The sequence below is a fragment of the Salmo salar genome, chromosome 01 (genome assembly GCF_965601325.2).
Source record: "Salmo salar chromosome 01, fSalSal1, whole genome shotgun sequence".
NCBI classification, from domain to species: Eukaryota; Metazoa; Chordata; class Actinopteri; order Salmoniformes; family Salmonidae; genus Salmo; species Salmo salar.
The window spans coordinates 88,589,187-88,610,664 of record NC_138291.1 but is presented as its reverse complement, the minus strand read 5'-3'; the positions used below and the strand labels follow the sequence as shown (position 1 = coordinate 88,610,664).

The 21,478-nt window shown below is 41.9% G+C and overlaps 1 protein-coding gene across 2 annotated transcripts in view; it reads left to right on the top strand.

The window, feature by feature from the left end:
- macrod2 (mono-ADP ribosylhydrolase 2) overlaps nucleotides 1–21,478 on the top strand; it is a 1,142,091-nt gene that overhangs the window by 60,331 nt on the left and 1,060,282 nt on the right. The gene's annotated exons all lie outside the window — the stretch shown is intronic.

Below are 21,478 nucleotides of genomic sequence, written 5' to 3'. Positions count from 1 at the left end.
ACACCCTAGCCACTCCTAGTCCCTACACCCTAGCCACTCCTAGTCCCTACTCTCTAGCCACTCCTAGTCCCTACTCTCTAGCCACTCCTAGTCCCTACACCCTAGCCACTCCTAGTCCCTACACCCTAGCCACTCCTAGTCCCTACTCTCTAGCCACTCCTAGTCTCTACTCTCTAGCCACTCCTAGTCCCTACTCTCTAGCCACTCCTAGTCTCTACTCTCTAGCCACTCCTAGTCCCTACACCCTAGCCACTCCTAGTCCCGACACCCTAGCCACTCCTAGTTCCTACACCCTAGCCACTCCTAGCCCCTACACCCTAGCCACTCCTAGTCTCTACTCTCTAGCCACTCCTAGTCCCTACACCCTAGCCACTCCTAGTCCCTATACCTTAGTCACTCCTAGTTCCTACTCTCTAGCCACTCCTAGTCCCTACACCCTAGCGACTCCTAGCCCGACACCCTAGCCACTCCTAGTTCCTACACCCTAGCCACTCCTAGTCCCTACACCCTAGCCACTCCTAGTCCCTACTCTCTAGCCACTCCTAGTTCCTACACCCTAGCCACTCCTAGTCCCTACTCTCTAGCCACTCCTAGTCTCTACTCTCTAGCCACTCCTAGTCTCTACTCTCTAGCCACTCCTAGTACCTACACCCTAGCCACTCCTAGTCCCTACACCCTAGCCACTCCTAGTTCCTACTCTCTAGCCACTCCTAGTCCCTACACCCTAGCGACTCCTAGTCCCTACACCCTAGCCACTCCTAGTCCCTACACCCTAGCCACTCCTAGTCCCTACAACCTAGCCACTCCTGTAGATCTTACACAGTTGGATAGATGGAAGCAATTATGGCAACATTTCCACCCAGCCAATAATACAGGTAATAGACAGTCTTATATAGCTGGACCATCTTCCTTTACCACAGCTCCTCTCTTCCTCCTCTCCCCCTCCTCTCCCGGTCCCTCTCACTCTTTCCCTCCCAGGTGAAAGAGGCGGCAGGATCAAAGACAGGCCTCCTGCCTGCGGTGTGTGTGTGTGCCTGACCGTGTTCTTCCTACTGCCTGCGGTGTGTGTGTTTCTTCGGGCAGAGGGTGAAATGGAGGGAAATTGCTGCCTAGCCTTCATCTATCTGAGAGCTTGGCTGGGGGGGATGAGGCTTGACATTGGGGCGCCTCGGTAACCTCCAAACCTTCATAATGAAACACCATGGCTCCCCGCTTAGTCTGACCATCCTTAGTCATGGGCCGGGGGCGAGATGGCTGTGGTGGTGAAGTGGGGGGTAGACACACGCACACTCACACTGTCTTAGGGGGTAAGGCAGCATGGTGTCGCGGAGGAGAGGGGGAGGAGAGCCTGTTTCATTACCCAGGGAGAATAGGCACATTTCTGGCCTTTGGTGGAGCGTGACATGGAGGGAAGAATTTTTCTTTGGGTGGTGGTGTTCAGCCTTGAAGCCCAGTGGGACTAAGCTGCTCTCTGTCTGCCTGTCTGTCTGTCTGCCTGCCTGTCTGTCTGTCTGTCCAGATAGGGTCTGGCAACCACAGATTATATTCCCCCCGTTAGGCTAGGCTGACCACGGGTCAGTGAAATTATTCAGGAATTAACACCATGTAATCCTCCACCATGGTACTCTTTGGTGGTGTGCCATTCTTTGATACTTTCTGGGAATTCTGGGAAAATTTTCTGACACCTCTTTCGCATTTCGCCTTGAAAGCAAGAGTGGATATACTGCACAGGAGGTTGGTGGCGCCTTAATTGGTGAGGACGGGCTCATGGTAATGGCTGGAGTGGAATAATTGGAATAGTATCAAATACATCAAACACATGGTTTCCATGTGAGATGGGAAGTAGGGAGATTATTGAATTAACCAATAATGACTCAGTTTGTACATTATGCTATGGGGAGGCTGTAGGTTGCAAAAAATCCAGTAACTATCCCAAAATTCCACGGGTTTACAGAAAACCTTGTTGAAAATTTTTCGGAATAAGCGGTAATACTCCAATCAGGATTTGTGGGAAACCTGGGAATTTGGCGGAAATTACAACCGATGAAGTAACATACAGAGAGCTGTTTCACTGTTTGTTTTGGGGATAGAGGAGAAAGTCTTGGATCCAGTTTAATTAAAGTTGTGTTAATGCCTTGTCACTCACAGAAACAGTTTTAATGGGAGGTGGGGGGAATAGTGATGCAGGAAGTTCTTCCACCCACATATCCCATTATCTCTGACCAGGGTTTAGATGTATCATGTGGATAAACATATTAGATGCAGTGAAGATCCCCTGACTTTCTTTTGTTCATGAGAAACAGATCAGAGACATCCTCTTTGTACTGGGCCCAGCTGTTAATCTTAACATAGGTTTATTTCACTGAGAGAAAATCTCATTTGCAAGACAGACCTGTTTAAGATGGCAGAAGCATATGGCAGATTTCCAATGATAGCAAGCATCCTGGCTTATTGATCAGACACATGTATGTTTGGCTTTGTTCTTATACCACTAAAGAACCAGACACAATGTCACAGATGAAAAAGAAAGTTGCACAATCATCACTCCTTACTGTGAGAGCAGCACCTTCCCAAATGCTTGATTTCTTTACTTCTTTCTTTCCTGTCTTTTATTCCGATGACGCTCCTTACAATTAGCCACAATGCCAATACATTGTTCATTGAACACAATGTGGGTGTTAAGCTGTGTGCAACAGATGGTACAAATCTGTTGTTCTACAGGTATTAAACCAGGTATGTTAAGTGGCACTTTGCATTGTTAAGGAGACGACAGAGGTGCGTGCGTTAGGGCTGGGCAATATGGTATTTGATGGTATTTGATGTTTTTGAATAATAACAATTCAAAATTTGCTTAACGAGTAGTGTGTGACCCTAGGGTGGCAACGCATATATTCAAAGTGATTTCAGTGAGGTTTTCTCCATTCTGATTGTTTTATACTGTTCACTTCAACCCCCCAAAACTGTCTGCATTTTCATACATTTCTGCATTTCCTGCACTAATTTCAGATAATTTCCACACTCGGCTTTATTTTTAACCAAATGTTGCAATTGTGATTTAGAGCAAAACACTTGGGTGAACTGTTGGAATCATGGAAATAGAATGATTATTACAATTCTATAGTTAGAATATAATAGTCGGCACTTTGAATGAAGTGTTTGACACGACAACAAATTAAAATGCCAGGGAGGAGTTATTGTGACAGGGTAGGAACCGAAGTGTTGACCATTGTTTCCTAGGGGATCCTATAATCTTTGGCTACATTCTCTTAGCTTCGTCATGTAGCTAACATATTCTTTCTTTGTGTATTCCTCTTTGATTTAGAAGATACTGTTGGACAAACAACATGCAGATGTAGGTGTACACCATCACTGGTATTATCAGGCTGTATAGCTAGTTACGTTTGCGCTGACTCAGCACATTTATTAGCTAGCTAGTGATTAGCTTTAGCAATTAGCATTAGTGACTAACAAGATTTATGCCCAACTTACTAAGAAAAGACAAACTAGCTGTTTGCAGATGTAAGAAACACAAACTAATAGTGTAATTATAGAACACTAGTGGATTTATATTAAGAAGCAAAGTGAAAACAGCATTGTTGTCGTCAACATTGTCTCGTGCTCATGTGTGTGTGTGGATGTGTTTAACTATTCAGGGCTCCGCTGTAGCCTTGTGTAGGTGGATAGCAGTGTATTGACCAGTGTCCTATGGGGGTTCTGAGAAATATTCTCTCCTCCTTTGGGGAGTAGAAGGGGGGAGGGGTTGAGGAGTGGGAGGGGTAGTAGCTCGAGGAAGCACAGGATGAGTAAATTGTGTTAAGGGGAAGAGGGAGGCATGAAAGGCTCAGTGGCTCGGGGAAACATTCTTAAATGAGGAGGTGAAGGTAGAGGGAGATGGAGGGGGGTTAAGGAGGGGGTGTGGATGGAGGGATGGATGGAGGGTTTTACAGAGCCTGGGTTTAAAGAAAAGATCCAGGCTTTAGAGGCTGTAGGAAGCTGCTTTCCTCCTACACACCCTTCACAGTGACTGACCGCTTCACTGCCTCTCTCTCTCTCTCGTGTGTGTGTGTGTGCGTCCTTGCTTATGTAGTGTGTGTGTGACAGCCAGCCCACTGTCAGTCAATCAGTCACACAGTGGAACGCCTCAGCTAGACGAACAGCTGTGCTCTGCCTGCCTGCCTGCTGGAAGAGGTGGGATAGGGAAGCAGGATGCTGTGAAAGAGATGAGAGATAAAGGGATAGAAGAAAAGGAGGACAGGAGAGAGAGAGGTGGTAAAGAAAGGCATAGAGTGTGAAAAAGATGAGAGAGAAAGGGACAGGAGAAAAAGAGGATGATTAGGCAAGAAGAGGAGAGAGAGGACAGGGTCTGTTGGCTGAAACCCATTAAGCACTCTTTTTTTTTGTGTGTGTGTGTGCGTCCGCGTGCTTGTGTGTGTGTGTGTCGGCTGTAACCCATTAAGCTCTATAGGAGATCCACTCTGTCAATAAGATGATTAGTGGGCTGACCCTCGGAAGCCCTCTGACACCAGGAGTGACAGGGCTGTGACCTGCAACACTCCCCCTGATCCACACCACATAGTGACTTATTTTTTATACATTTGTATATTATTTTTTGTATATTATTTTTATTTACCCATCCACCACCCCCTCTCTTCGGAGAACAAATATCTATTTTTTAGTTGTTTTTTTTACAGCTTTTCTGCTACATTTTACATAAACATTTTACATAAACATTTTACATACATGTTACTTTTATATAAAGCAATCACATAACAATAATACATTACCAAACATAAGCTCTTTAATCCCACCCCTCAGCCACTCTCAGACCATCCCACCTATCACCATAGACCACCCTCATTTGGTTTCCATGTGCCATATATTTTTCAGTTGTGCTGTGATTGTTTTACATACTTTTTTAACCTTTCTAATCACATAGTATATACGATTAGAAATAGTGACTTAGTGGCCTTTTCATCAGCTAGGTGGAATCTAGTGTTTCTGAGTATGCATCGTCTAGGCTAAGTGTTGTATCAACGCATGTGTTCACTCTATACACGGTATCTGTCTCTGGCAGTGGCTCTAAAACTGACCTGACATTCATTTAGGATAGAGTTATCATAAAGTTTCCAATAAACGCATTTCATTTTTGAAATAGTGATTGTGAGTGGAGATACTTAATCAGAAGACTGCAATGTTGTGCATCAAGAGACTAGTGTGTGTTGGAAAAGTAGGCATCAGTTTGCAAGTTGGCATTTATTGGGATGACTCATGTACTGAAGGCAGCAGCCACAAAGTAATTAAACCTAACCCTAACCCGAACCTTAACTACACTGCTAACCCTAATGCTTTATCCTAACTTTAAATTAAGACCAAAAATGTTTTACGATATACCCAATTCTGACTTTGTGGCTGGCCCATCGAGCAGAAATCACTCAGTTCTGTTTCCAGGACAAGATTCATCCCAATTAACATTAACCTTGCCATCTGTCTTGTGCGAATCCATAGTCATAGACATAGCTGTGGAGTATCATGCGTACACACTAAGAAAATATGGTTCCTCAGGGTTTCTTTGAGAAGGGTGATGGTTCTTTGTGAAACCATAATGACTGAAAGAACCTTTTGATGGTTCTTTGCAATTCACACATTTTTTACTTGCTCTTTTAGTGATAATAAAAATGTAGAGGCAGTGGCTCGTTAGAATATATTAGGCCGTGGTTTGCGCAGAGCTCTTTTTGTGGGCGGCAGGTAGCCAAGTGGTTAGAGCGTTGGGCCAGTAACCGAAAGGTTGCTAGATCGAATCCCCGAGCTGACAAGGTAAAAATCTGTTGTTCTGCCCCTGAACAAGGTAGTTATCCCACTGTTCCTAGGCCGTCATTGTAAATAAGAATTTGTTGCTAATTAACTGACTTGCCTCGTTAAATAAAAAATGTAAAAAATATTGAAAATTGTGCAACCATGAGTGAGAGTGTCATTCCAGTTGATCTAATCTGTTGTGTTATGCTGTTCTATAAATATATGACTGTGGCCAGTCATGTATCTGGTGAAAGACTCGCATATGGCCTTGTGTCAATTGAGAACGGTTGACTAAGTCAGTCAGTGATTCTCAATTCTCTCCTCAGGGACCCCCAGCCGTTCCAGAGTTAGCGCACCTGATTCAACTTGTCAATAAACACAAGACATTTTTTTATATAATATGTCTCACCAGTGAAAATAACCCTGTATTGTTCGTCAAAAGGTGCTTTATAGAACCATTCTCCATAAAGGTTGTCTAAAGAACCATTAAAAAGGGTTCTATACAGCACCAAAAGGGTTGTAATGATAGTGGAACCCTTTTTGGTGCTATATAGAACCTGTTTTTAATAGTGCTTTATAGAACCTTAGGAAACAGTTCTTTATAGCACCATACAGGTTCCATTTAGAGCCTGATGAACATGGTTCTTTATAGAAATAAAAGGTCCTATATAACACCAGAAAGGGTTCCGCTATGGTTACAAGCCTTATTTGGCACTGTATAGAACCATATATATACAGTATTCATTTTTTTGTGAACCATTTTTGGTTGTGTGTAAACCCCATGCCAATATAATACACTACCGTAATTTCCGGACTATTGAGCGCACCTGAATATAAGCCGCACCCACTGAATCAATTTTTATTTTTTATTTTGAACATAAATAAGCCGCACATATCTATAAGCCGCAGGTGCCTACCGTTACATTGAAACAAATGAATGTTGTGCCCCCAGGAATCACAGCTGGAATTGAGTTTGTTCTCTTGATGGCTTCTTTCACCGAATCTGTTATGTGGGCCCTCATGCTGTCCAAAACGAGCAATGCCTTGTTCCTGTGAAAGAATCCTCCCGGTCGCTTGCCGTAACACTCCGTATGCCATTCATGCATTAGGCTTTCCGTCATCCATCCTTTCTTGTTGACTTTCACAACAATTCCTCTCGGGAATTTTTCTTTTGGCATCGTCGTGCGTTTAAAAATCCCCATCGGTGGAAGCTTTTCTCCCGATGCCGTGCAGCTCAGAACACAGGTGAAGTGCGTTTTTTCATGCCCAGTGTTTTCAGCGTGACGGATGATTCGCCTTTCCTGTTGACAGTCTGAGTGAGAGGCAGGTCAAACGTCAGAGGAACCTCATCCATATTTATGATGTAGTACGGCCAATGGAATGCGCCGTTATCTTTGCATCAGTGAATTTGCGGAAGTTTGAAACTTTTTCCTCGTAGTCGGGAGGGAGCTGCTGACACAGACTCGTCTGTACCCTGATGGACAGGCCTTTACGTCTCAGAAATCTGAGACACCACGATGGTCCACCTCTAAAATCCTCAAACTTCATTGCGGTGGCGATTGTTTTGGCTTTCAGTCGGATCTGCACAGTTGAAACACCTCAGCCGTCTGCTCTCTGTGTGTTGACCCAGTCTTCCAGCTCATTTTCTAGTTCGGGCCATCTGCTTTTCTTCCCTCTGAAAGCTTTAGTTGTCTTTTTGCACTGAGTCAATTCCTCACGCTGCTGTTTCCAACGTCTTATCATCGACTCATTAAGACCAAGCTCCCGTGCAGCAGCTCTATTTCCTTTTCCAACAGCCAGATCAATCACCTTCAACTTGAAAGCTGCATCATATGCATTTCTCCGTGTCTTTGCCATGATGAGGGTGACAAAATGACTACTGTAATCAGAATGATGGGAAGTTTGAGAGCGCTCGATTTAATCTAAACAGTAAACAAAAAAGTTGTTTGACCTTAACCCGTTCGGCAATTTCATTGGTCTAACGAAAGCTTCATGCCGCCAAAAAACTGAGCACTTCACAGAATGTGTTTTTTGGAGAGAAAAAAATGGAAATTGGGAAAAATCCATATATTAGCCGCGTCATTGTTTAAGCCGCGAGGTTCAAAGCGTGGGAAAAAAGTTGCAGCTTATAGTCCGGAAATTACGGTAATGTAAGAAGTAGTATGGCACACACACACAGACAGTTTGGCCTCCAACATACATTGTGTCTAACACTACGCACATGCACAAGCACACCACAAGCACACACACACACACACACACACACACACACACACACACACACACACACACACACACACACACACACACAGTATGGCCTCCAACATACATTGTGTCTAACATTACGCACATGCACAAGCACACCACAAGCACACACACACAGTATGGCCTCCAACATACATTGTGTCTAACACTACGCACATGCACAAGCACACCACAAGCACACACACACACACACACACACACACACACACACACACACACACACACACACACACACACACACACACACACACACACACACACACACACAGTATGGCCTCCAACATACATTGTGTCTAACACTACGCACATGCACAAGCACACCACAAGCACACACACACACACACACAGTATGGCCTCCAACATACATTGTGTCTAACACTACGCACATGCACAAGCACACCACAAGCACACACACACACACAGTATGGCCTCCAACATACATTGTGTCTAACACTACGCACATGCACAAGCACACCACAAGCACACACACACACACACACCACACACACACACACACACACACACACACACACACACACACACACACACACACACACACACACACACACACAGTATGGCCTCCAACATACATTTTGTCTCACGCTTGCAGCACTGAAAACTGTCAGGTCCTCCTAGAAGCACTGGAGTGGTCTATAAGGTAGAAGACTAGAAGGCTGTCGGGAAAGGTCTAGATTCCTGGTGAATTTAAGAAATGTTAAACAGCTTGCTATAGCTGTTGTCTGCATTGCTTCAGTTTTAAAATACCAAAGGTTTAAAAAAATAAGAGAGATAGGAGAGAAATCTGCATACATTTGCATTCATTTGGAGAAAAAAAATTACGTTAATTTGCATCCTATCTTTCAGAAGTGTTGGTTGATGTTTGTGCTTCTATCTCTCTCTCTTTCTCCTTCTTTCACTCTCTTCATCCATCCCTCTCTCTCTCTTTCTCTCTGGGAACAAAGCGCTTCTTGCAGACATGTCATTCTGCTCCCTTAATCTCGGTGTGCCTCCCAAATGGCACGCTATTCCCTTAATAGGGCACTACTAAAACAGTAGTGCACTACTAAAACAGTATCACACTATATAGGGAATAGGGTGCTATTTGGGACGCCACCTCTGTCATTTTGATGTGCTGTAGAAAATGAAAGCTATGTAGTGTGTGTGTTTTGTTTGGCTATTTAAAAAAGCTAGAGTCTGGCCTGTGTGCCAAAGAAAAGCCCAGTTTTACTCTGTTGGGGTGGCTAGTTAGTACTCTGTTATGGTAGAGTTATCCAATCACAGAGTCTGGTACTAAAGTACGTCGGTTCCCGTATCATCCAGAAATAGACATATTTGGCTAGCCACTGGGCACACACTGGTTGGATCAACGTTGTTTCCACATCATTTCAGTGAAATGACATTGAACCAACGTGGGATAGATGATGAATTGACGTCTGTGCCCAGTGGGTATGGATTTTTAAATTTCCATAAATTCTCTATTTGTCATTTGAAGCAGCATGTTACAACTCTATTGTGTTATAGTTTTGTTGTTATTCGACTTTTTGGGATCATTTGGTGTTTATCTTTTTGGTGTGGATAAATAATGGTGTACTATCAACTAATTGACAATTGACTGATTGATTGATTGATTGATTGATTGATTGGTTGACTGATTCACTTTGCTAGCTAATGAGACACATCCTATTGACCAGGAATTGATTTCTGTCTGCACTGAATCATCGTTTACTTGAAAGCACCTTTCAAAGATCTCATACTTCCCAAAGAGAGGCCGTGTTGGAAATCTGTCTTGCCTACTACTAGGGCTGGGCGATATGGCCAAAATATCATATCATGGTATTTTTCAAATTTTTAACGGTTTGACGGTATTTTATGTTTTTGATTAATAAAAGTTCTACATTTGCATTATGAGTAGTACGTGACCTCAGGGTGGCAACACATGTATTCTAAATGATTTCAATGGGTCTTTCTCCATTCTGATTGTTTTATACTGCTCAATTCAACTTCAACCCAAAATCATTTCCTGCATTTCCAGAAATTACTGCATTTCCTGCACTCATTTGAAGTAATTTCCACACTGCCACGATATGGGCAAAAAAACTAGGCCTTATTTTCAACCAAATGTTGCGATTTAGATCAACACATTTGGGTGAACTTTTGGAATCATGGACATAGAATGTTTATTATAATTCTATAGTTAGAACATAAATAATTGTGGGCACTTTGAATACAGTATTGTTTGACATGACAACGAATTAAAATGCCATGGACAAGTTATTGTGACAGGGTAGGAACCAAAGTGATGTTCCGTGTTTCCTAGGGGACCCTATAATCTTTGGCGATATTACATCTTTATTCATATAGCCAATTTATTCATGCTTCGCATATTCCTCTTTGATTTAGAAGATACTGTTGCACAAACAACATGCTGATTTAAGCCTCCACCAGCACTGGTATCAGGCTGTATTAGCTAGCTACGTTTGTTCTGACTCTAACTAGCGATTAGCATTAGTGGCTAACACGATTTAGCTTAACTTGCTAAGAAAATACAAACTAGCTGTTTGCAGATATAAGAAACACAAACTAATATTGTAATTATAGAACGCTTGCGGATTTATATTAAGATCAAATTGGAAACAACATTGTTGTCATCAACATTGCTGCATTGACCATGCAGACTGAACGCAAGTGTCTGGTCAAGCAACAACAAATGTGCTCCTTGAGTGACGGGGTGGGACTACAGTTGAAGTCAGAAGTTTACATACATCTTAGCCAAATACATTTAAACTCAGTTTTTCACAATGCCTGACATTTAATCCTAGTAAAAATTCCCTGTCTTAGGTCAGTTAAGATCACCACTTTTATTTTAAGCATGTGAAATGTCAGAATAATAGTAGAGAGAATTATTTATTTCAGCTTTTATTTCTTTCATCACATTCTCAGTGGGTCAGAAGTTTATGTAGGCTCAATTAGTATTTGGTAGCATTGCCTTTAAATTGTTTAACTTAGGTTCAAACGTTTTGGGTAGCCTTCCACAAGCTTCCCAGAATAAGTTGGGTGAATTTTGGCCCATTCCTCCTGACAGAGCTGGTGTATCTGAGTCAGGTTTGTAGGCCTCCTTGCTTGCACATGCTTTTTCAGTTCTGCCCACACATTTTCAATAGGATTGAGGTCAGGGCTTTGTGATGGCCACTCCAATAACTTGACTTTGTTGTCCTTAAGCCCTTTTGCCACACCTTTGGAAGTATGCTTGGGGTCAATGTCCATTTGGAAGACCCGTTTGCGACCAAGCTTTAACTTCCTGACTGATGTCTTGAGATGTTGCTTCAATATATCCACATAATTTTCCTGCCTCATGATGGCATCTATTTTGTGAAGTGCACCAGTCCCTCCAGCAGAAACGCACCCCCACAACATGATGCTGCCACCCCCGTGCTTCACGGTTGGGATGGTGTCCTTCGGCTTGCAAGCCTCCCCCTTTTTCTTCCAAACATAAAGATGGTCATTATGGCCAAACAGTTCTATTTTTATTTCATCAGACCAGAGGACATTTCTCCAAAAAGTACGATCATTGTCCCCATGTGCAGTTTTTTATGGCAGTTTTGGAGCAGTGGCTTCTTCCTTGCTGAGCAGCCTTTCAGGTTATGTCGATATAGGACTCGTTTTACTGTGGATATAGATACTTTTGTACCTGTTTCCTCCAGCATCTTCACAAGGTCCTCTGCTGTTGTTCTGGGATTGATTTGCACTTTTCGCACCAAAGTACGTTCATCTCTAGGAGACAGAACGCGTCTCCTTCCTGAGCAGTATGACGGCTGTGTGGTCCCATGGTGTTTATACTCGCGTAATATTGTTTGTACAGATGAACGTGGTACCTTCAGGCATTTGGAAATTGCTCCCAAGGACGTGTGAAGGTCTACAATTTATTTTCTGAGGTCTTGGCTGATTTCTTTTGATTTTCCCATGATGTCGGGCAAAGAGGCACTGAGTTTGAAGGTAGGCCTTGAAGTACATCCACAGGTACACCTCCTGTGGTGTACCTGTGGATTAGCCTATCAGAAGCTTCTAAAGCCATGAAGCTTCTAAAGCCATAGTTTTCTGGAATTTCCCAAGCTGTTTAAAGGCACAGTCAACTTACTGTATGTAAACTTCTGACCTACTGGAATTGTGGTACAGTGAATTATAAGTGAAATAATGTCTGTACACAATTGTTGGAAAAATGACTTGTGTCATGCACAAAGTTAATGTCCTAACTGACTTGCCAAAACTATAGTTTGTTAACAAGAAATTTGTGAAGTGGTTGAAAAACTAGTTTTAATGACTCCAACCTAAGTGTATGTTAACTTCTGACTTCAACTGTAGGTCTGTGTGGAAAGCGGCGTGGAGAGAGAGAGAGAGAGCGGAGAGGGATGACTCAAGTAGCGGAGTAAACTATAAAAATTGACATTACACACGTCGTATCACATTTAACAAACCAAACATTCAAATACCGATATAGAAGGTAAAGTAAAAACCCAAAACGGTTCGTGCATCAATACCGGTGTATAGTAAAATACAGTATACTGCCCAGCCCTACCTACTACTTACTAAATCTACATACTGTGTACTAATCTTAACATGTATAGTTTAATAAAAATGTATGCAGTAAACAACAAATATCACCATACTAGGCTGAGAATACGGGTCCTTATGCGTAATTATGTTGTTTCCCACCATTGGTTCTTTTTGGTTCACTGCGTCCCCTGAGCTGATTTATCAGCTGTTGTCAAACACACGTGGCTCTAAAAATGTTTGATGGGGGTGGGGGCCACAACTGAACTCATGAGGGGCCGTAGTGGCTCGTGTCTCATGTTTTAGGTTGGACTTGTTGGTGCTAGCTACCTTTGTGAAGGAGGAGGCTCCATCCTTCACAGCATAAACATGTCTGCTTTGTTTTTGTTTAGTTGTTTTCTCCCTGTCATCTTTTCAATTCCTTAAATTCCACTATTCTAGTCTTTTTTCATACATTGTTTTAAGGAGAGCCACTCCCTCCCTCCTCCCTCCCTAAAGGAATAGGAACCCTGTGCCTTAGATTCATTTGAAACACAGGCTGATTGTATGCCGATGACTCGAGTTTATCCTCCTTATTGTTATTTTATTGTGTTACTTTTTATAGTTTTTTACTTTAGTTAATTTGGTAAATATTTTCTTAACTCTTCTTGAACTGCGCTGTTGGTTAAGGGCTTGGCTTGTAAGTAAGCATTTCACGGTAAAGTCAACACTTGTTGTATTGGGCGCTTGTGACAAATAAAGTTTGATTTGATTTCTGTTTTCATATCTCCTGGAAAGTCCCTATTCTTGGATTTTGTGAGAAGCGGTTAAAGTGACTGTTCTTTTACAGTGGAGGGGAACAAATTCACACAGAGTCCTTTTATCAGAGGTTTTTATATGCCTTGTAAAACCTGTACTCTCTACCAATCTCTCTCACTGTCTTTGTTCACTCTCTCTCACGCTCTCTCTCTCTCCCTTCCTCTCTATCTTCGTCAGCAAATGGCTGAGGTGGATGCTGAGTGTATTAACAAAGATGATTCTGTTGAAATTGCACGCACCCCCATTGTCACACCTCCGTTTTTTAATATGCAATAAGCATACAATTATTTATACTGTCTGCATTGTGGCCCTCTTTTCTTCAATGGAGCGTTTCTCCAAGAATCTTTACAGTGAATTGTAGGTTGGCTCCTCTCTTTTATCCTGACAGGGGAAATAAAAAAAGGCTAGAAAGAGCTGGGATTCATAGCAGAGTTTTCCTCATGGCCTTCCCATCTATCCTGTGTGTGGGTGAGAGAGTGAAGTATTTCTAGAGGATTTCATTATGAAGCTTACGAAGCCAGTGTCTGTCTCTATTGGAGCACTTGCAGCATTCGTAATAACTCAGGAAGCAGCCCAAATGGGACCCTACTCCCTACATGCACTACCGTGCACTACTTTCCTATGGAGACTGAAATGGGCCCTGATCAGAAGTAGTGCACTATGTAGGGGATGGGAGGCCTTTTCAGACGCAGCTTCTCTCTATTTGAGAACGTGTAATAACTCAGACTCATCTAAGGTGAAACAGTGGCAGCTTATTGAATCAGAGGTTAATTGAACTCTGAGATGTTGACAGAACCTGAAGCCTCTATATCTCTGCAGTTGACTGGAGGGGCCGGATAAATTGTAACTCCTCTCATCTCCTCTCAGTAGTGTGGGGATTCATAGAGGATAGCTGCTATTTTAAGGAAAGTTTTACTCGCAATGACTGTGTTATGTGATGGTTTTACCTAGACTGACTGTGAGTCGCTCTGGATAAGAGCATCTATTAAATAACCAGCATGTGTAAGATGAATGATAGATATCTCTTTCTGTATGTCCCTTATGTGGTCAACATTTAATGATCCGTTTTTTGGAGCCGCACCTGCCCCGCACCGGCCACATCAATTCCGAGACCCACCCGATATCCGACATCAGGTCAGATTTTTCTCCGCAACCCAACTCACCTGCATAGAATCGTTCCGAGAGCCAATCCGTGACCTGCCAAACAACATCAATTTATTTGATTGTTTTTATGACTCCAGCGTAGTAGGTTTTTAGGCTATTCCCATTCCCTGCATGAATTCATTTGTCTTTTCAACATTTGGATAAAAAGGAAACCATGCCATGAATTCAGATTATTGTTTAGATAATCAAATAGTTCAATTGAAGCTTAAATAAACAATTCCCAGAATGGAAAAGGCTATACGCTGTAAAAATAGCAGACATTTATTTAGTAGTAAAACAAGTACTGTATGTTCACTGCCACCGTATGGGCATTGAAATGTTAGCTATTCAAATCAGATCGAACAATAATATCAAGGGGCTACAAATCCAGGGCTTAAAAACAAAGGTGCCAATGTATGCCGATGACTCGGGTTCTCTTAAATTCGCACTCGGTTTTTCAATACTGTCAATACCATTCAAACTATTTCTTTGTATTTTTTTTTAACAAATGTTTATATTTGTAGCTACTTTTTAAGTAAATACCTGCAGTCAAATTGTGCAATGCGTTAGGAGATTAAGAAACGTGCGTTCTTCATTTCACCTGTCACATTATTTTACATTATGAAGCTTACTGGTAGTCCCCAGTCACATGGTGTTTGCTTACAGGCACACAACGACTTGTGCGTCACTCAACTACCTCATCCCCATGTTGTTTTTTTGTTGTTTTTGCTCCTTTGCACCCCAGTATCTCTACTTGCACATTCATCTTCTACACATCTATCACTCCAGTGTTTAATTGGTAAATTCTAATTACTTCGCCACTACGAGCTATTTATTGCCTTACCTCCCTAAACTTACCTCATTTGCACACACTGTATATAGATTTCTTTCTATTGTGTTATTGACTGTACGTTTGTTTATTCCATGTGTAACTCTGTGTTGTTGTTTGTGTCACACTGCTTTGCTTTATCTTGGCCAGGTCGTAGTTGTAAATGAGAACTTGTTCTCAACTGGCCTACCTGGTTAAATAAAGGTGAAATAAATAAAACTGTTGTGCAGCACACACCAGGTGTTTTAGTTACAGTATGGAAATTACAGCTAAATGTTTGCCAGCTAGATACAGTATCTTATAACTATTAACTTAACTATTAACTATTAACTTAACTGTGCTAAATGCTCTGCAGTTGTGCATATGGTTTTTTAATGCAGTGGTTAGCTTTTTGCTAAATCAAGCTTCTCTTGGTAACAGCAAAGAATCCCCTCTTGGATCAAGAACTTAAAAAAAAAAAAAAAAATCGTAATAATTTTTTTATTTAGCATTTAATTAACTAGGCAAGTCAGTTAATAACAAATTCTTATTTACAATGACTGTCTACCCCAGCCAAACCCGGACGATGCTGGGCCAATTGTGCGCCGCCCTATGGGACTCTCAATCACGGCCGGATGTGATACAGCCTGGATTCGAACCAGGGACTGTAGTGACACCTCTTGCACTGAGATGCAGTGCCTTAGACCGCTGCGCCACTCAGGATCCAGTCTGCTGTCTAATATTTGTTTTGTGCATGCAGCAACGCTCAACTACGTTCGCTTATATCGAGGCAGAGTTGAGTATTGATAACTGGATGCATGATTTTCTAGCAACATCATTGGGTCACCATCAGTCAATACAACAAAAAAAGTTTACTCTGAAAATGCTTACCTGTACCTATGTTTTTCCTGTACAACTGCGGTCCTTCCGCGGGGTGCTGAAATTCAAACTTTTAATAAAAACTTTTATTGAATTCCATCACCGACTTTTTCCTCATTTGTGTTGCTCAACTGGAGACGTAGCGGCCTTGATGTACTACGTAAGCTGAGATTCAATTGGCACAATAGCACTGAGTTGAGCAACACAAATGAGGAAAAAGTCGGTGATGGAATTCAATAAAAGTTTTTATTAAAAGTTTGAATTTCAGCACCCCGCATTGATAGTGTTAACTAAAGGGGAAAACCCCAAAAAGTTGAGTGAAGTTCAATCTTGTGCTTCTCTGCACGGGCTGATATTTTTTCTGTGCGGTGGTCCCAGGGGAGCTGCACAGGGCTTAGAGGGAACGTTGATGGTGACTCAATGTTGTTGCTAGCAAATTGCGCGACCAGTTATCAATACTCAAATCTGCCTCAATATAAGAGAACGGAGTTGAGCTTTCCTCAGCTAGGTCAGAGACTGTAAAAATGTTTGCAATGCACTCATTAGCATTTTCTATGGGATTTTACATGTACTTGTTTGCATTTCTAACCTTCGGATTACAGAGGTCTTAGTTTGAAAATAGCGCCCTTGTGTTTCGTGCCGGTATTATCGAATATGGCACAAGGTTGGTATGAAGGTAGGACAATTTGGATACCGCCCAAGCCTAATCCCTGCACAGTCTCATTGAGGATCTAGATAATTTCTCTAACCTCTCTGCTGAAAATACGATGTTTCTATTTCAAAAGGTTTAGTTATATTTCAGTCTTCTGTGATATATATATATATATATACATACAGTTGAAGTCGGAAATGTACATACACCATAGCCAAATACATTTAAACTCAGTTTTTCACAATTCCTGACATTTCATCTTAGTAAAAATTCCCTGTCTTAGGTCAGTTAGGATCACCACTTTATTTTAAGAATGTGAAATGTCAGAATAATAGTAGAGAGAATGATTTATTTAATCTTTTATTTCTTTCATCACATTCCCAGTGGGTCAGAAGTTTACATACACTCAATTAGTATTTGGTAGCATTGCCTTTAAATTATTTAAGTTGGGTCAAACGTTTTGGGTAGCCTTCCACAAGTGAATTTTGGCCCATTCCTCCTGACAGAGCTGGTGTAACTGAGTCAGGTTGGTAGGCCTCCTTGCTCGCACACACTTTTTCAGTTCTGCCCACACATTTTTTTATAGGATTGAGGTCTGGGCTTTGTGATGGCCACTCCAATACTTTGACTTTGTTGTCCTTAAGCCATTTTGGCACAACTTTCAAAGTATGCTTGGGTCATTGTCTATTTGGAAGACCCATTTGCGATCAAGCTTGAACTTCCTGACTGATTTCTTGATGTTGCTTCAATATATCCACCTAATTTTCCTACTTCATGATGCAATCTATATTGGGAAGTGCACCCGTCCCTCCTGCAGCAAAGCACCCCCACAACATGATGCTGCATCCCCCGTGCTTCACGGTTGGGATGGTGTTCTTCGGCTTGCAAGCGTCCCCTTTTTCCTCCAAACATAACGATGGTCATTATGGCCAAACAGTTCTATTTTTGTTTCATCAGACCAGAGGACATTTCTCCAAAAAGTACGCTCTTTGTCCCCATGTGCAGTTGCAAACCGTAGTCTGGCCTTTTTTATGGCGGTTTTGGAGCAGTGGCTTCTTGCTTGCTGAGCGGCCTTTCAGGTTATGTCAATATAGGACTTGTTTTACTATGGATATAGATACTTTTGTACCTGTTTCCTCCAGCTTCTCACAAGGGCCTTTGCTGTTGTTCTGGGATTGATTGCACTTTTCGCATAAAAGTATGTTCATCTCTAGGAGACAGAACGCGTCTCCTTCCTGAGTGGTATGACGGCTGCGTGGTCCCATGGTGTTTATACTTGCGTACTATTGTTTGTACAGATGAACGTGGTACCTTCAGATGTTTAAAAATGGCTCCCAAGGATGAACCAGACTTGTGGAGGTCAACAATTTATTTCTGAGGTCTTGGCTGATTTCTTTTGATTTTCCCATGATGTCAAGCAAAGAGGCACAGAGTTTGAAGTTAGGTCTTGAAATTCATCCACAGGTACACCAGTAATTGACTCAAATGATGTCAATTAGCCTATCAGAAGCTGCTAAAGCCATGACATCATTTTCTGGAATTTTCCAGTCAACTTACTGTATGTAAACGTCTGACACACTGGAATTGTGATACAGTGAATTATAAGTGAAATAATCTGTCTGTAAACAAAAGGACTTGTGTCATGCACACAGTAGATGTCCTAACCGACTTGCCAAAACTATAGTTTGTTAAAAATAAATTTGTGGAGTGGTTGAATAACAAGTTTTAAGGACTCCAACCTAAGTGTATGTAAACTTCCGACTTCAACTGTAGGTATATAAAGTGTAATATTGGGATGCAAACACTCACTGTCTTCTTGATAAACAATTCCTGTGTAGATTTGTATTGTAGGTTATTGTCTTGCTGAAAGGTGAATTCCTCTCCCAGTATCTGGTGTAAAGCAGACTGAAGCAGGTTTTCCTTTTGGATTTTGCCTGTGCTTAGCTCCATTCCGTTTCTTTGTATCCTGAAAAAAATCCCCAGTCTTTGCCAATGTCAAGCATACCCATACCATGATGCCACCATGCTTGAAAATAAGGAGGCAGTTACTCAGTGATGTTTTTTGTTGGATTTGCCCCTAACATAAGGTTTTGCATTTAGGCCAAAAAGTAATTCTTTGCTGTGGTTTTTTGCAGTACAGGACGAATGTTTTGGAATATTCTGTATATTTGTATTCTTCTTTACACTCTGTCAAAAACACAGAGCTGTAACTGATTGACTGTATCACATCACATTGACTGTATATCTTATTTTCCTTTTATCATCATTACCTTGGCCTTATTGAAAAACACATTTTCAGGTGGGTGGGAAATGGAAATGTTTCTTTTTGCAATATCCTGTCTTTCAATATGCTTGGATGCTTTAGTCAGAAGGACAGTAATGATGTTATTTTTCCACAGAGTGAGAGAGAAGCAGACAAATCAAAGCCCTTTGGGCTGTGGTCAAAAGTAGTTCACTATTAAGGGAATAGGGTGCCATTTTGGATGTAGTCCCGCTGTGGGGCTGGTGGGCTTCATTTGGCGTTTTTGATGCTTTCACCACTCGCACTCACACCGCTCACACACACACACACACACACTCAGGATTCGCTCCGCTTACGCACACATGTACGCTCGCACGCACATAAGCACATGTACTTAAGCACACATGCAGGCATGCACACACACACTCACATTTACAAGAAGTCCCCAGCATTGCTCATACTGCATCCAAACATTTCCAAGAAATCGAACTTCAAACAACAGACCTTGAGCATTGTCTGTGCAGCATTCATGTTGTGTAACACAATCAAGCTACATGTTTCTTAGAAGGATGTCAGGACTTAGTTTAGAGAAAGCATTATGTTTGGCTTGTCTGATTGTCTTTTCTAGGGAAATGACCTTACCTTAATCTACTTTAACCATTTTTGCTCCTTTGTAAAAAGAAATGTAACATATGGGACTGGTTTCAGAAAACTAGGTGTATGTCACATGTCACTACTTCACATTAGAGGCATTTGAACATAAACATTTATTTGTTGGGGCAGAACTGCCTTCTGGAACATTCATGTGCCTTAATAACAAGCTTGTATCTGTAAATACAAATCAAATTGTTAAATTACGAGCCTAGTTGGTTTAGCCTCGGAAAAATCCAGGAACCTTCCTGCTAGCCATGATTGGCTGAGATAATAGATAGTTATTATTTTATTTTTTTAACCTTTATTTAACTAGGCAAGTCAGATCAAATCAAAACAAATACAATTTTATTGGTCATATACACATGGTTAGAACATGGGCTGCTCAGTATATGTAGGTAATCCTTTCTACCGCAACTTTTTTTAAAGATATCATGAAGAACTGCAAAAGTGTTGTTACTGCTCTCCACTTTCTGGAGGACGATCGTGGCATGATGAGGAAATCCTGGATTTAGGTAAAAACATTTTCATTGAACCAAATGTTGTAGAGTCTTCTGATGACACTGATGGGGGAAAAAATGCCGATCAACAATGTTGTTGTCATGGAAGAAGTTGACAGAGTTTCGAAATCAGTGGAATGACTGGTGGAAGCACAGTATGATACCTAAGGAGAGGGAGAAAATGCTGGCGTTTGATTGCTAATATGCAGAGGGAGTTGAAAAGATAACACAGAATCCTGTCTCCCGATCACATCTTAAAACTAATGGCATCCGTGACAGAGGGAGAAGTGTTCATCCATGTATTTGGGTAAGAGTCTAGCTAGCTACATTTTCAGATATTATACGTTATTATACGATATTATTCAAATTTTGTCAGAAAGTCGTTTCCATTGCAAGTTAAAGCGTTCTGTTAGCTAGCTAGCTAACGTTAGCTCGCTGGCTGGCTCGCTAGCTAGCCTTACGTATATGATCTGTGTACTAATATTATTTGTATCTCAGAAATTCTCATTAACGGGGCTGTAGTGGAGCAGGTTGAGAGCTTCAAGTTCCTTGGTGTCCACATCACCAACAAACTAACATGGTCCAAGCACACCAAGACAGTCGTGAAGAGGGCACGACAAAACCTATTCCCCCTCAGGAGACTGGAAAGGTTTGGCATGGGTCCTCAGATCCTCAAAAGGTTCTACAGCTGCACCATCGAGAGCATCCTTTTCTTAAAACTGCATTGTTGGTTAAGGGCTTGTAAGTAAGCATTTCACTGAAAGGTCTAAGGTCAGCCTATGCTACCCTCCAGTCCCTAGACTTCCTGGCGCTGACGGAAACATGGATTACCACAGATAACACTGCTACTCCTACTGCTCTCTCCTCGTCTGACTACGTGTTCTCGCATACCCCTAGAGTATCGAGCCAGCGGGGTGGTGGCACTGGAATCCTCATCTCTCCCAAGTGGACATTCTCTCTTTCTCCCCTGACCCATCTGTCTATCTCCTCATTTGAATTCCATGCTGTCACAGTTACCAGCCCTTTCAAGCTTAACATCCTTATCATTTATCGCCCTCCAGGTTCCCTTGGAGAGTTCATCAATGAGCTTGACGCCTTGATAAGTTCCTTTCCTGAGGATGGCTCACCTCTCACAGTTCTGGGTGACTTTAACCTCCCCACGTCTACCTTTGACTCATTCCTCTCTGCCTCCTTCTTTC